This window comes from Eurosta solidaginis, chromosome 3 (assembly GCF_040869045.1).
Source record: "Eurosta solidaginis isolate ZX-2024a chromosome 3, ASM4086904v1, whole genome shotgun sequence".
Classification (NCBI taxonomy): Eukaryota; Metazoa; Arthropoda; class Insecta; order Diptera; family Tephritidae; genus Eurosta; species Eurosta solidaginis.
Window position 1 is genome coordinate 111,781,269 of NC_090321.1, and position 13,185 is coordinate 111,794,453.

At 40.0% G+C, this 13,185-nt stretch overlaps 1 protein-coding gene across 2 annotated transcripts in view; it reads left to right on the forward strand.

The window, feature by feature from the left end:
• Ak2 (Adenylate kinase 2) overlaps positions 1-13,185 on the forward strand; it is a 165,586-nt gene that overhangs the window by 99,696 nt on the left and 52,705 nt on the right. The gene's annotated exons all lie outside the window — the stretch shown is intronic.

Below are 13,185 nucleotides of genomic sequence, written 5' to 3' on the forward strand. Positions count from 1 at the left end.
TATGAAGACAAGGGCGGTACCACCCAGCGAGTACCGACCGTACCACCATCACATTTCACTTTGCCGGATATAGAAGATTGCATGGGACATTTCACCGGTGTAGGGTATCCAGGTATAGGACAGTGGGTAAAAGATTTCGAGGACAATGCTTTTACTCTTAATTTGAATGAGTTACAAACATTTTTTTACGCAAAACAACTGTTGAAGGGAGATGCCAGGGCATATGTTAGAAGCCAATCGAACATATGTGATTGGCCATCGTTGAAAACTGCGTTAAATAAAGAGTTTGGAAAAAAGTTGTCAGCAATTGAGGTTCATGAAATGCTAAGAAACCGACGGGAAAAGCCATCAGAAACTTTAAGAGAATATTTGTACTCCCTTATAGAGATAGGAAATGGAACTAATCTCGACGAAGAAAGTTTAATAGATTATTTTGTTAGGGGTATTCCGGATTCATGGCAAAACAAAAAAGTTTTATACCAAGCTCAAGCGGTGGAAGAGTTAAAGGTTCATTTGAAAGTGTACGAAAAAATTAAGCTGTCCAGATCTCAACCTTCATTCTCGAAGGGTAGTTCACAGGGGGTCGTAGGAGAGGGAAAGACACATGAAGGTAAACAAACCTCAAATGAACTCTCGTGTTTCAAGTGTGGAATGAAGGGGCATATTGCAAAAAGCTGTAGCTTGAAAGGATTTAAATATTTTAAATGCAATAAAGTTGGGCATAGAGCTACAGAGTGTAAATCCAAGAAACCAGACGAGGTGAAAAAAGAGGTGGCGAAAAAAGGGAAGGACGGAGTGCATATGACTTCCGATCACGAAGTGATAACTTTAACTGAGTCAGGTAATCGCGTTTTCAAAGAGTTTACTATCAACAACGTAGTTGTATGTGTACAATACGGTATGACACACTCATGTTGTTACGTGACATTGAATTATCCAATGAGACAAAGAAATTTACGGGAATTGGAGGGATGAAGATCACAACGGTAGGTAGCTTTACAAAAGAGGTCGAAATCGATAGCATACATCTGCAGATCAAATTTCACGTCGCTAGGGAGAAGGACATTTTGCATAACGCAGTCCTTGGAAACGATATACTTAAAGTTGTCGATGTATTTATAGGTGAAAAAGGTGCTAGATTCTAGGCTAAATTTAAATCTACCGAGCAAAAAAGCGATGAGTAAATTATGTCACGGGATTTAGATAAGAAGGCGAAAGCTGGAGAAAGTGTGGTGGTGAAAGATAAAAGTGCCGATGAAAGCATCCGTATGCTTACACAGGAAGTTAACCAAATTTGCCTGTCAGCTGAAGAGGGTGAATTCAAAAGGAAATCTAACTATGAGCTATGCTATCTAAATGTTGAAGATAGCGATAAAGTCACAAAAATTATAGAGAGATATGAACCAAAACCATTTCAAACGTCACCGGTAGAAATGAAAATAATTTTAAAAGACGAAGTACCAGTGTATAGCAGACCTAGGAGACTGCCTATTTCAGATCAGGTTATAGTAGAAAATCAAGTTAGAGACTGGCTTAATGAGGAAATTATTCGGAGCAGTTCGTCTGCACGGTATGCCTGAAGCAAGTTTAATTGAATATTCAAAGCACAAACGATTTTCTCGTGGATTCTTATTTTATGGATCAAATTAAGTCATAACCCAAAATTTAAGCTTTTTCTACCGAGCCGTTTTTGAGAAAATTCGATTTAAATTTTGAAAATAGCAAAAAATCAGTACTAACTTTTTTGATCTCTTTTGATTTGTGGTCCGATTTGGCTCATATTTGGAACACATTAAATCGAGCATGGTATCCCATGCAGGCGGAGTTACAACTGAGTACTTGTTGGTTCAGGTGTCTAGTCCCCTGTCTAAAGTCCTCTTGTCATGTGTGTACAATCCCAATAGATGTTTTAGTGTAAATGATTTCTTTAATACGTTGTCTGTAGTAGCTGTTGATTATGATGAAATAATAGTATGTGGTGATTTTAATGTAAATATGTTATCACGTGATATGTATAGCTCCCGCCTTTTAGATGACATGTCTAGTGCTGGTCTTTCTTTAGTAAATTCCTCTGTACCGACTAGATATGGGAATAATTGTTGTCCTAGTCTACTAGATTATTTCATTGTGTCTGATTTGTCTTCTGTCTTAAAGTTCGACCAAATTTTGTTTGTGTCTGACCATGATTTAATTTTCTGTTCCTTTGACATTACTTTTGATCATGGCAATTTAGTTTCGGTTCCTTCAAGTTTTCCTGACTATCGCCCGATCAATTTTAACAATTTGAGTACTGAGATGTCTAGGGTAGACTGGACTTATTGCTGGAGCTTGCCATCGGTAAATGACAAGCTAAACTTTTTAAATAATATATTGTTATCTTTTTATAATGCTCATGTACCGATGCGCACAGTTCAGCGGAAATCTTGATCGTGCCCATGGTTCAACAAAACTGCTCGGGACATAATCTGTAGACGTAACAAAGCCTATGCAGTATGGAAACGGAATCGCACTGATATAAACTGGCGTTCATATACGAATATACGGAATGTAGCTACTGCTACTATAAAACATGAGAAGCAGGCATACTTTCGAAAAATGTTAAATTGTGAACTTCCTAATAATGTGTTGTGGCGTAACTTGAAAAGTCTTCGACAATCCTGATTGCTCGCTCGACTCTGAAGATCTGAATGCAGTATTCGTTAATTATGCTACCTCTTCCAATGTCCCAATCACCCACCCGATACATTGTCCTGTGAATTTTTCCCAGAAATTTGAATTTCGTGCTGTGTCGGAGCATGATGTGGTGAGATGCATTTATAAGGTACGCTCAAATGCTATTGGTGAAGATGGTATTCCTGTAAAATTTATAAAAATTGTTCTTCCACAGATACTTCCAGCCCTGACCCACATTATCAACCACTGCATCACAACCTCGTGCTTTCCTGATGTCTGGAAGATCGCATCTGTCCTTCCTGTAGCTAAAAATAAGTCCGCCTGCCGTCTAAGTGATTTTCGTCCGATAAGCATCCTTCCTACGCTGTCGAAGACCTTTGAGAGCTTGTTATCAGAACAGATCCTTGCTTATATTGACAAGATCAATCTACTTACCCCATTCAAGTCTGGATTTAGAGCAAAGCATAGCTGTTCAACTGCAATAATCAAAATCTTGGATGATATTCGTGCGCCCTATGATAGTAACAAGATAACTATGTTGTGTCTGCTCGACTTTTCCAAAGCGTTTGATTCTTTCAACCACACGTTGTTGTGCATGAAGCTAAAGTCTTATTTTGGTTTTGGGGACTCTGCCTTAGGTTTCATGAGGAGTTACTTGGGTGGTAGAGCGCAACGAGTGAAGGTGGAATCGCAAGTCTCTAGTCTTAAGATGTTATCAAATGGTGTCCCCCAAGGTTCTATACTTGGACCGTTGTTATTTAGCCTATTTATTAATGACATATTTACCACCTGCAGGTATGCTCAAATGCATGCTTATGCAGATGATATTCAACTTTATATGTCTGGAACACATGCGCAAGTTTCTGAACTCTGTGCCAAGTTTAATAGTGATTTGTCAGCTATTTCGTCTTGGGCGCAAAAAATTGTCTTTCCCTTAATAGTGATAAATCGTATGTGCTACCTATATCTAAAAGGCAAATTAACTCATCAAATCTACCAGCTTTATATATCAATTATAAGTGCCTTAAGTAAGGAATCTGGGGGTTGTTATTAACTCTAGTCTCTCTTGTGATGATCATATTAACGCTGTTATCAGTAAAGTTTATTACACTCTACGTAATCTACGAATGTCTGCCCCCTTCACCCCACTTGGAATTAGGAAGCGGCTTGCTATACAACTAATGCTACCAATTATCTGCTATTCGGATTGTATATACAGCAAATTAGATTCAAAATCGGCACATAAGATTGATGTCGCCTTTAATCATATCACGCGGTATGTCTTCGGGTTGGCTAGGTATGATCATATATCAGCGTGGCGAACGAGTCTCTTGGGTTGTGAAATATCTGAGTATCTTAAGGCAAGGAACTGTATATTTTTGTGTCGTGTGATTGCTGATAAAATGCCTACTTATTTATATAACAAGCTAACATTCTCTAGATCTGCTCGCATAAATGACTTGATCGTGCCCAGCTATAATTATCTAAACTCTGCAAGACTTTTCTTTGTCAATGCTATCCGCATTTGGAACTATCCCCAACTCGGTTCGCAATAGCTTAAGTAGAAGCAACCTTAAGAATGTTATATTTTCTTTCTTTGGTAAAGTTTATACAAATTAGAATCTGAGTTTAGCTACTTATTAATCTAGTCAATCATTGTTGCTGAATGTCCTTGTCACAATTCTTGTGAAACTTATATATTATTACTTTTATTACTTTATGGAATAATATATACATTTTTAAGTTTTAAGTTTTAAAAAATTATACTCATTATTATGTAACCATTGTTGCACTATAAAAGATCATACAAGATCTTATTGTGCTAATACTGTCAATAAATAAATGAAATGAAATAATACATACAAGAATAGAAATCGACCTATGCAAAAAAATTGCCGCTAGGTGGCGCATGGATCGAGATATTCACAAAAATCGTATTTGTGATCCGATTTGACATTCGAAAACTTATAGAGGAAGAAAACATGCAAGAATTGGAGGAGGAACGGGATTCAAAATAATAAATCTTTCGACAGGAAGCGGGTAAAAGAAACGACTTATTCACCAGGGGAACTAGTGGGTATAAAAAGAACTGAATTTGGGTCCGGATTAAAGCTAAGGCAAAATTTTCTAGGACCATACAAAATAATACAAAAGTTTCAGCATGGACGGTACTCGATTAAGAAAGTTGGGGATACTGAGGGGCCTCGAAGGAGCTATGCTATAGCCGAAAACATGAAAAAGTGGGACCCAGCATTCGGGTCGAATGCCCTGTCAGGATAGCCGAATGTAGGAAGGGTTAAGGCAAATACAACCCCGTAGACTTTAGGACAGACTAGACGAAACGTTTCCGAACTTAACCAACGCCAACTTCAAAACGATACGAACAGCTAACGAACGATTCAAAAAGGACAGTTGAAAACGGACACCCAATCTCGATGGACGCGCGCGCTAGTATAAAAAGTAGTCGGTACAAATTTAATGAAAGTTATCAATTGAACTAACTATAACTATATTGAACTTAATAATTTATCTAAACTACCTACTACTATTAATATAAACCATTAAACTATGTACTATTATTAAAATTCGTATGCTACAAAATAAAATGAATTAATAAACATTAAAATAAAAAACATATATGTAATACTCCTATATTGCTATTAGAAAATGCTCGCAATGTGTTTTGAATTCGAAATCAAAACAAGACAGCCTATAAAATTTTTGTGATTTTAGCAGCATAAGTGTGACAAGAAAAAATTTAAATTCACATAACATTACACACATAACACATTAACATTCGATTATTGAATACAAAAACGTTTAAATAGCAATATATCGGCACTCTGATGTTTGGGAATGTACCTAGCCTTTTGTAGCAATATAGGAGTATTACATATATGATAAAAACACCAAAGAGTATATATTTGTCAAGAGGCGTCACTCGATACTTTTGTTGTTGCCAAAGCAAATTACTCGATGTTTTCTCAAGGTAGTCGTTGGTTTTTTTTATCAGATGTATTTATAAAAACTCCTTCTATATATTTTCGTGGGGTATTTGTGTTTATTTTATTGATTGTATTAAATTAATTAATTAATTCTCTTTCCAAAAATCGTAATTATGCAAAGTCACTTTACCGCATAACTATATAGGATTCAATTAAAAAAAACTAAACAAAACTTCCTTGAGAATCACATTCGACATGACAGGGTTGCTTTGGCAACAACAAAGTATCGAGTGACGCCTCTTAACAAATATATACTCTTTGAAAACACTACATGTATACCAAATTTCCAATCAGTATCGGCGCTTATTTTTGGCGACTTGCTGCTGATCTCCGTTCACTCAAATTATTATGTTGTATTTGTAGTTGGTGCATTGGATTGCGCTTGTACAAAAGGTTGGTTGACCGATGCATTTTTATGTTTTTTGCGTGTCACTTCTCCAAATGTTGCGTGTACATCAGGGTGACCCTATATTTAAAATTTATGTGAGCGGAAATGTAAATATTTTGCTTGTGTGCAAAAGTGCGCAAGTCTAATTTGAACTTCAATCCAGTAATTAATAATTCAATATACAACAGAATATATATACCGATTTTGGCGTATGATTCATAAACATATCCATATGTACATTTTCGGGTACTTCATAGAAAATGTATAAATAATAATTTCAAAGATTACATTACAAAATGTATGTTTAAAAATGTATATGCATGTATATGTTGTGAGGGTGCAAAACCCTCGATTTTGGGTCCTCACATATGTTTTATGCCGACTTCGAACGGCACATGCAAGGCAGATGATTTTTCATTGAGAAGTTTTTCATGTCAGAAATATACTCGAAGTGCTTGCCAAATCACTGCCGAGGGGCGGCCCCGTTTAGAAAAAACTCACTTATAATTGAAAAAAACTTGTTTCTAAAATTTCGATGTTGCTTTGCCCGGGGCGTGAACCCAGGATCTTCGGTATGGTTGGCGGAGCACGCTACCACCACACCACGACGGCCAATCCCTTATTTTCTTGGTTTTAATACAGATAGACCGATTTATTTAATTCTTTTCTTGTAGGTAGATGGGTAGGAAGAGGGTAGAGGTGCGCAGATTCAGAAGTGTACCCCCTGAACATTTCCAGACTGCCACTTTCGTAAAATTATCACCGTGATTTCTGCCAGCTGTCAGCTTCTCAACAATTAAATGAGCACTACGCAAATTACAATAGACGCTTGGCTTAATCTGATCGGAGCTAAATCGAAATTTTTATGTTTATTGTATTTTATCTTTCAAAAGTGTCTATTTGCCATCCTCAAGTTGGGAAGTGTTTCATTGCCATTTACGAAAGGATATTTAGAGCCATTCATTTTATGAAGTTTTCACTCATTTGACAATGCATTAGAATGCGAAGGCCTAACCAATTATTTATGAATTCAGTAGAGATAAAAGATAGATATTTATTCATTACCGCCCGAACGAGGGGCCGGAAATCGCCGTTTTTTAAAGGCTATTAACCGGAGCTTTTCTGCGCAGAAAATCTGAATCAGAAATCAGTACTTTCTTGAAAAGCTCAATTCATAAAGTTTAATTTATGCCTTTTCCCTATTGTATCCTGAAACCTCTTTCTTCCCCTCTCCCGCAATATCCCTTTTTACGTATGCCCTCTCCTTTACGCCTCCCTCTGCCTTACCATAACCCTTTTCCTTCCTTCTCCCGTGCAAAAAGATTAACGAAATTGCTCTATCTGCTTACGCTTGGTGCTAAGACGAACGATATTAAGGATTCATTTTTATATGTATAGATTTAAAAATTTAGTATTGACAATATTTTCGCATTCACAATAGCAACCAGTTGTCAATTTTGTATGGACTTAGGTCGAACAGGCTGGTCCGTGAGGAACTTACAGAGACTGAGTGGGTCCATAGTGTACCATTTGTCTACCGTTTTAGTCACTTCAAGAAGTAATTGTAGGATAGTATTCATAAAGAACAAAACTAAGTATTTTAAATCAAAAATACTTCCTTAATTTACAGATTTGTTGTAAATATTAACTGGTATATAGCGGAAAATACTTAAAACAAGGAATATCAAAAATAAATACTGGCACGATTTACCTCCTGCAACATCGTGTTAATGCAACATAAATGGTTAAGATGCGAACATCTCTTGAAAAATACTGTTTCGTTAAAAATTTTAAACATTTCGTTAGAATTCTTAAACAAAAGCTCTATTTTTTGGTATGTTTGTATGTATATGCTAATGTTTTTGCACTAAGGAGATTTAATTCTTCAATATATTTTTTATGCTAATTTGTATGCTGGTCGTAATGACAAAATAAATGAGTATCCATTTTTTATATTTTTTAATGCCAGCCATAATGTACTCTTTTAGAAGGAACAGTTACTTTTCAGAATTTTCTAATTAAAATTTGTATCTAATTTGTGTAAGCTGTGCTCATTGTGAATTAATTCACTCAAAACAAAAGTGTGATCTTTAAACCAAAAATAAATAGCAAAAACGAAATGATTACAAGTGATGAATATTTTTCTTTAATAAAGTTTAAAATATCGCGTACATTTATCAAAATAATTGTAAGGGTTTTTAGTAAACTTTTCTGAAAGGAAAGGAAAGCAACGAAGGGGAAGTAAAGGAAAGGAAAGGAAAGGACAACAGAGGAAAAAAGGAAAGGAAAGGAAAGGAAAGAGATTGACGAAGATATTGAGTTAGATAAATACATAGATATAGAGGGGGGCTGAGCTCAGGCCAAGGGGGTCACTGCTGGCGGGCAGTGAACGGCCTATTAATTAGGTTAGCTGCGAATATCAAATAAGCAGCCCTCGACCAAGAGCGGCTGGTGAGGAGGGTTTGGCTTAAAAGGCCTAAAGCACCCTGAGAACCTCCAGTGGCAGGGCGAGTAGATGCCGCCCTGAATTAAGCATCCACAGCCTAGTACGGGGTTGCTTAGAGGGAATACCTACCCAAGATAGGGAGGCAACTATACGACGTGGGATACACTCAGAAAGGTAAAGAGGTAAATTATTTGTAAATTTAAGGAGATTGTCACATTAAGACTGAGCCCAGTAAGGTCTTAATTAAGGAATACTGTAATCAACGACTCGGATATGTTTCTTAAGGGCTGGCGAATGTGGCATTCGGAAATCTCAGTACACGGCTTGACACACCGTCGAAATGACTTTCCGGTTAATGTCCCATTCGTCTCCGTCCCGTTAAAACCTTGGCAGGCCTTGGGGTACGTTCAAAGTCCGTCATCATTAAGTTGGTGGTGCAGGTTCGGTTGAGATCCTCCCGATTAATACTGATCTGGCTCTGAACGCAGTCTTCATGAGGGACTGCGTCAACCTTCACGTGGCCTCCCTGCCTTCGCATAGACAACCACGGGATCTATATAGGTAACTGCACACTCGGACCAAGATAGCGGCCTCAAGTGGGGACCCAATTAAATAAATGATGAGCAACAACAATACTAAAATAAAAAACCAAACACAGGAGAATGAAATGGCGTTCAATCCATTTGTAGGAAGGAAGCTAGCTCGCTCTCCAGAAGGGCGTGGTCCATCGGCTGGGGGCCTTAACAATTCGTCGCAAGTGGTAACGAAACCCAAAGAAGCGGAGGCCGAAAGCAAGCAAGGAGCGTTGTCGCCGGGTGCTACACCGAAGCTTTGCAAAAAGAACTCCGACAGCAAGGCTCAAACGGGCACACCATTATTAAGTGAGCTAATTAAGCAGGCGTCAGCTGCGTTAAATCAGCAAAACCCCCCTGGAGAAAAAAAGATGACCAAGCTAGGCAAGGCGATTGAGGACTTGATACAGTTCTTCATAGGGCGTAATAATATACACGCGGCAATCAAGCGCTTGGCCTGCGTAATAAAAGTGCTGTACATCGAGTCGGCCCTAGAGGTAAAGAATTTAGAACATAAATTGCGTGCAAGCGAATGTGCCAAGGATAGAAGTCCATCACCCCCAGGAAAGCGACCGAGGAATAATTTGTACTCGACCAAGGAGAACAACGTGGTAAAACCCACTACTACACTAAAAGACGTCTTGCCAGGGCATGTGGGTGGTCACAAACGACGGCAAGAGAAGACGGAGCGGAAAGAGGAAACTGCAGCCCAAAAGACGGGAGAGTGGCAGTTAGCTAAAAAGAAGAGCAAGAAAAAAGCACTTAAGGCTAGGCCGGATGCAATCATCATTTCCAAGGCGGGGATGCGACGTACGCCGACATATTGCGTAAAGTGAGAAGATGCGACGAATTAAAATCCCTGGGTGATGACGTCAAAACGATTAGAAGAACGGCGAAAGGAGAGCTGTTACTAGAGCTGAAAAAAGAGCAAGATGGGAAAACAAGCGCGTACCAAGCAGAAATTGAAGCGGTACTAAAGGACTCGGCTAAAGTTATAACAAAGTCCCAAATGGTCACGCTACAGTGCAGAGATCTCGATGAGATTACTACGCCCGAGGAGATTTGCAACGCCCTCCACCAGCAATGCAACATCAAACTTCCAGATGTGGCTGCCATAAAAAGCATACGCACAGGGTACAGTGGCACGAAGTCGGCACTTATAATCCTTACAGCGGATGATGCCAAGGCGGTTCTTAATACGCAAAGAATCCGGGTAGGATGGGCATATAGCTCAGAAATGTAAGGAGACTGTAGATAGGTCTACCCTATGCAGGAAATGCGGCCAGGAAGGTCATAAGGCTGCAAGTTGCGAAAACGCGCTGAAATGCGCGCTATGTGGGGGACAACATTCAGCAGGCAGTTTTAAATGCCCACAACGAGAGAGCAGCAAAATGGCTGTCTCATGAGGGTATTGCAGCTCAATTAAAAGCATTGCGAGGCAGCCCAAGAGCTATTATCCCAAACAGTCTATGTAGGAGGATATGACATAGTGGTACTCTCTGAACAATACAAAAATCGCCAGGAGCAGGGTTGGCTCTCAGATTCAGCAGGGAAAGCCTCGATTTGGGCACCAGGGAAATTTCTCCCACAGGAAATTATGACGCCAACGGTAGCAGGCTTCACGTGGGCAAAAATCAACGGTATATACGTCTTCAGTTGCTATGCCCCTCCGAGCATGACCATCGCCGAGTTCGAAGACATGATATACGGGATCACCATTGAAGCACGAGGTAAACACCCGCTTTTAGTGTGTGGAGACTTCAATGCATGGTCATCTGTGTGGGAAAGTAGACGAACCAACGAAAGAGGGAGAGCTCTCCTCGAAAGCCTTACTTCTTTGAGGCTAGAACTCCTAAATTAACCAGGGATATATACCTTCGATACAGGTACCAGGCGATCCATTATAGATCTCACCTTCGCTACCAGCGAAATAGCAAGACGTCTACACACACAGCGACCATAAAGCTATTAGCGTAGAGCTGCTCGAAACTCCGCGAACGGTAGCAGGAAGACATCGACAAAGTAGGAAATGGAAACAGCACCTTTTCGACCCACAAATATTTGACATTATCTGGAAGGACGCCATAGTACGAGAATCGCATGCGGAAGACCAGTCGGTTCAAATCACTAAGTTGCTATGTATGGCATGTGATGCTGCCATGCCCAGAAGTCGCGGAAAAGCACAGCGCACTCCGGTATATTGGTGGAATGAGGAAATTGCGGAAGAGCGTAGAAAATGTCACAAAGCACGAAGAATAGCGCAGATGGCACGGTCATCACCACGATATGCAGAGCTACAAAGCACCTATGTCACACAAAGAAAGGCACTTAAAAATGCCATAAAAAAGAGCAAGAAGTTATGCTTTAGGGAACTGCTGGATAATGTCGACCTAGGTCCTTGGGGATCAGCCTACAGAACTGTGATGGCCAAAGTTAAAGGACCGATATCACAGCAACCTACGTGCCCGATACTGATGAATATTATTGTTGAAACACTTTTCCCGGCGCAAGATCGCTGGACTTATCCAAGCGAGGATCTAGAAAGTACGGAAATTCCGCAAATTACAGAGCAAGAGGTGCTGGACGCTGCAAAAAGAGTTGCTGATAACAAATCCCCAGGATCCGGCGAAGTTCCAAACATAGCCCCTAAAGCCGCGATCACAACTAGGGCTACATTATTTACTGATCTTTTTAATGCCTGTATGTAAGAAGGCGTGTTCCCTCGCCCGTGGAAACGACAAAGACTTGTCCTATTGCTGAAACGTGGTAAACAGCCGGACCAACCATCCTCATAGGCCACTTTGTATGCTGGATTCCCTAGGGAAGATTTTCGAGCGTATAATTAGTGAGCGCCTACAGCTGACTCCAGAAAGACCAGGTGGCTTATCGAATAGTCAATATGGATTTCGCAAATCAAGATCCACCGTAGATGCAATACAAACAGTCGTCAATATAGCTAGAGAAGCTATCTCTGGAGGCCAAAATAAAAGGAAGTTCTGTGCACTGATTATGTTGGACATCAAGAATGCTTTTAACACTGCGAACTGGATGCAGATAATGGCAGCGCTGCAAAGCTTCGGCACTCCAGCTTACTTACGCAGAATTATAGGTAGCTATCTTAAAGACAGAGTACTTCTTTTTGACACGGATCAAGGAGCAAAAGAGTACAAAATCACAGGAGGCGTCCCACGGGGATCTGTTCTCGGTCCAACGCTTTGGAATGTAATGTATGACGGGGTGCTAAAGATTGATCTACCAGAAAACACGCAAATTGTGGGATATGCTGATGATATTGCAGTGGTAGTAGTGGCCAAGAAACTGGACCTGCTTCAAGCATTATGTAATGACGCCGTAGCAAGAATAAAGGAATGTCTGACCAATAACGGGACTGGAGTTGGCTAGCCAAAAGACGGAAGTGGTATTAGTAAGCTCCAAACGGTCGGCGAACGAGTTAGTCTTAACTGTCGGGGATCATCAAATCACCTCAAAGGATTCCTTAAAATAACTAAGTTAACTTTCAAAGAGCATTTCAGAGCGGTGGGGGAGAAAATTACCAAAGTTAATGGATCACCTATGCGAATAATGCCTAACATTGGTGGTCCGAGCGAGGCTGCACGTCAGCTATTGTCCACAGTAACCAGCTCAATAATACTATACGCAGCACCAGTGTGGTATGGATCTAAACAGACCCATCAAACATATATATTAGCAGCGTACCGACTTGCTTCTTTAAGAATAGCAAGTGCTTATCGGACGGTGTCCGACGACGCGATCTTGGTTCTAACCCGGAAAATCCCAGTGGGCTTACTGGTAAGCGAAATGGCCGATCTGTATAACACTAATATCGAGTGACCATCTGAAGAAGACAAGAAAAGAGCAAGGACACAAACAATAGCTAAGTGGCAAGAACGGTGGGAGGCCTCAAGTAAAGGGCGTTGGACTTTCACACTAGTTTGGAACGTAGCTCAATGGAATGAGCGGAAGCACGGTGAACTGAACTACCATCTCACGCAGATAATGAGTGGACATGGCGGTTTCAAAGAGTATTTATGGAAGCGTAGGATAGAGGAAGATCCTCATTGCCCAATGTGTACCACGGAG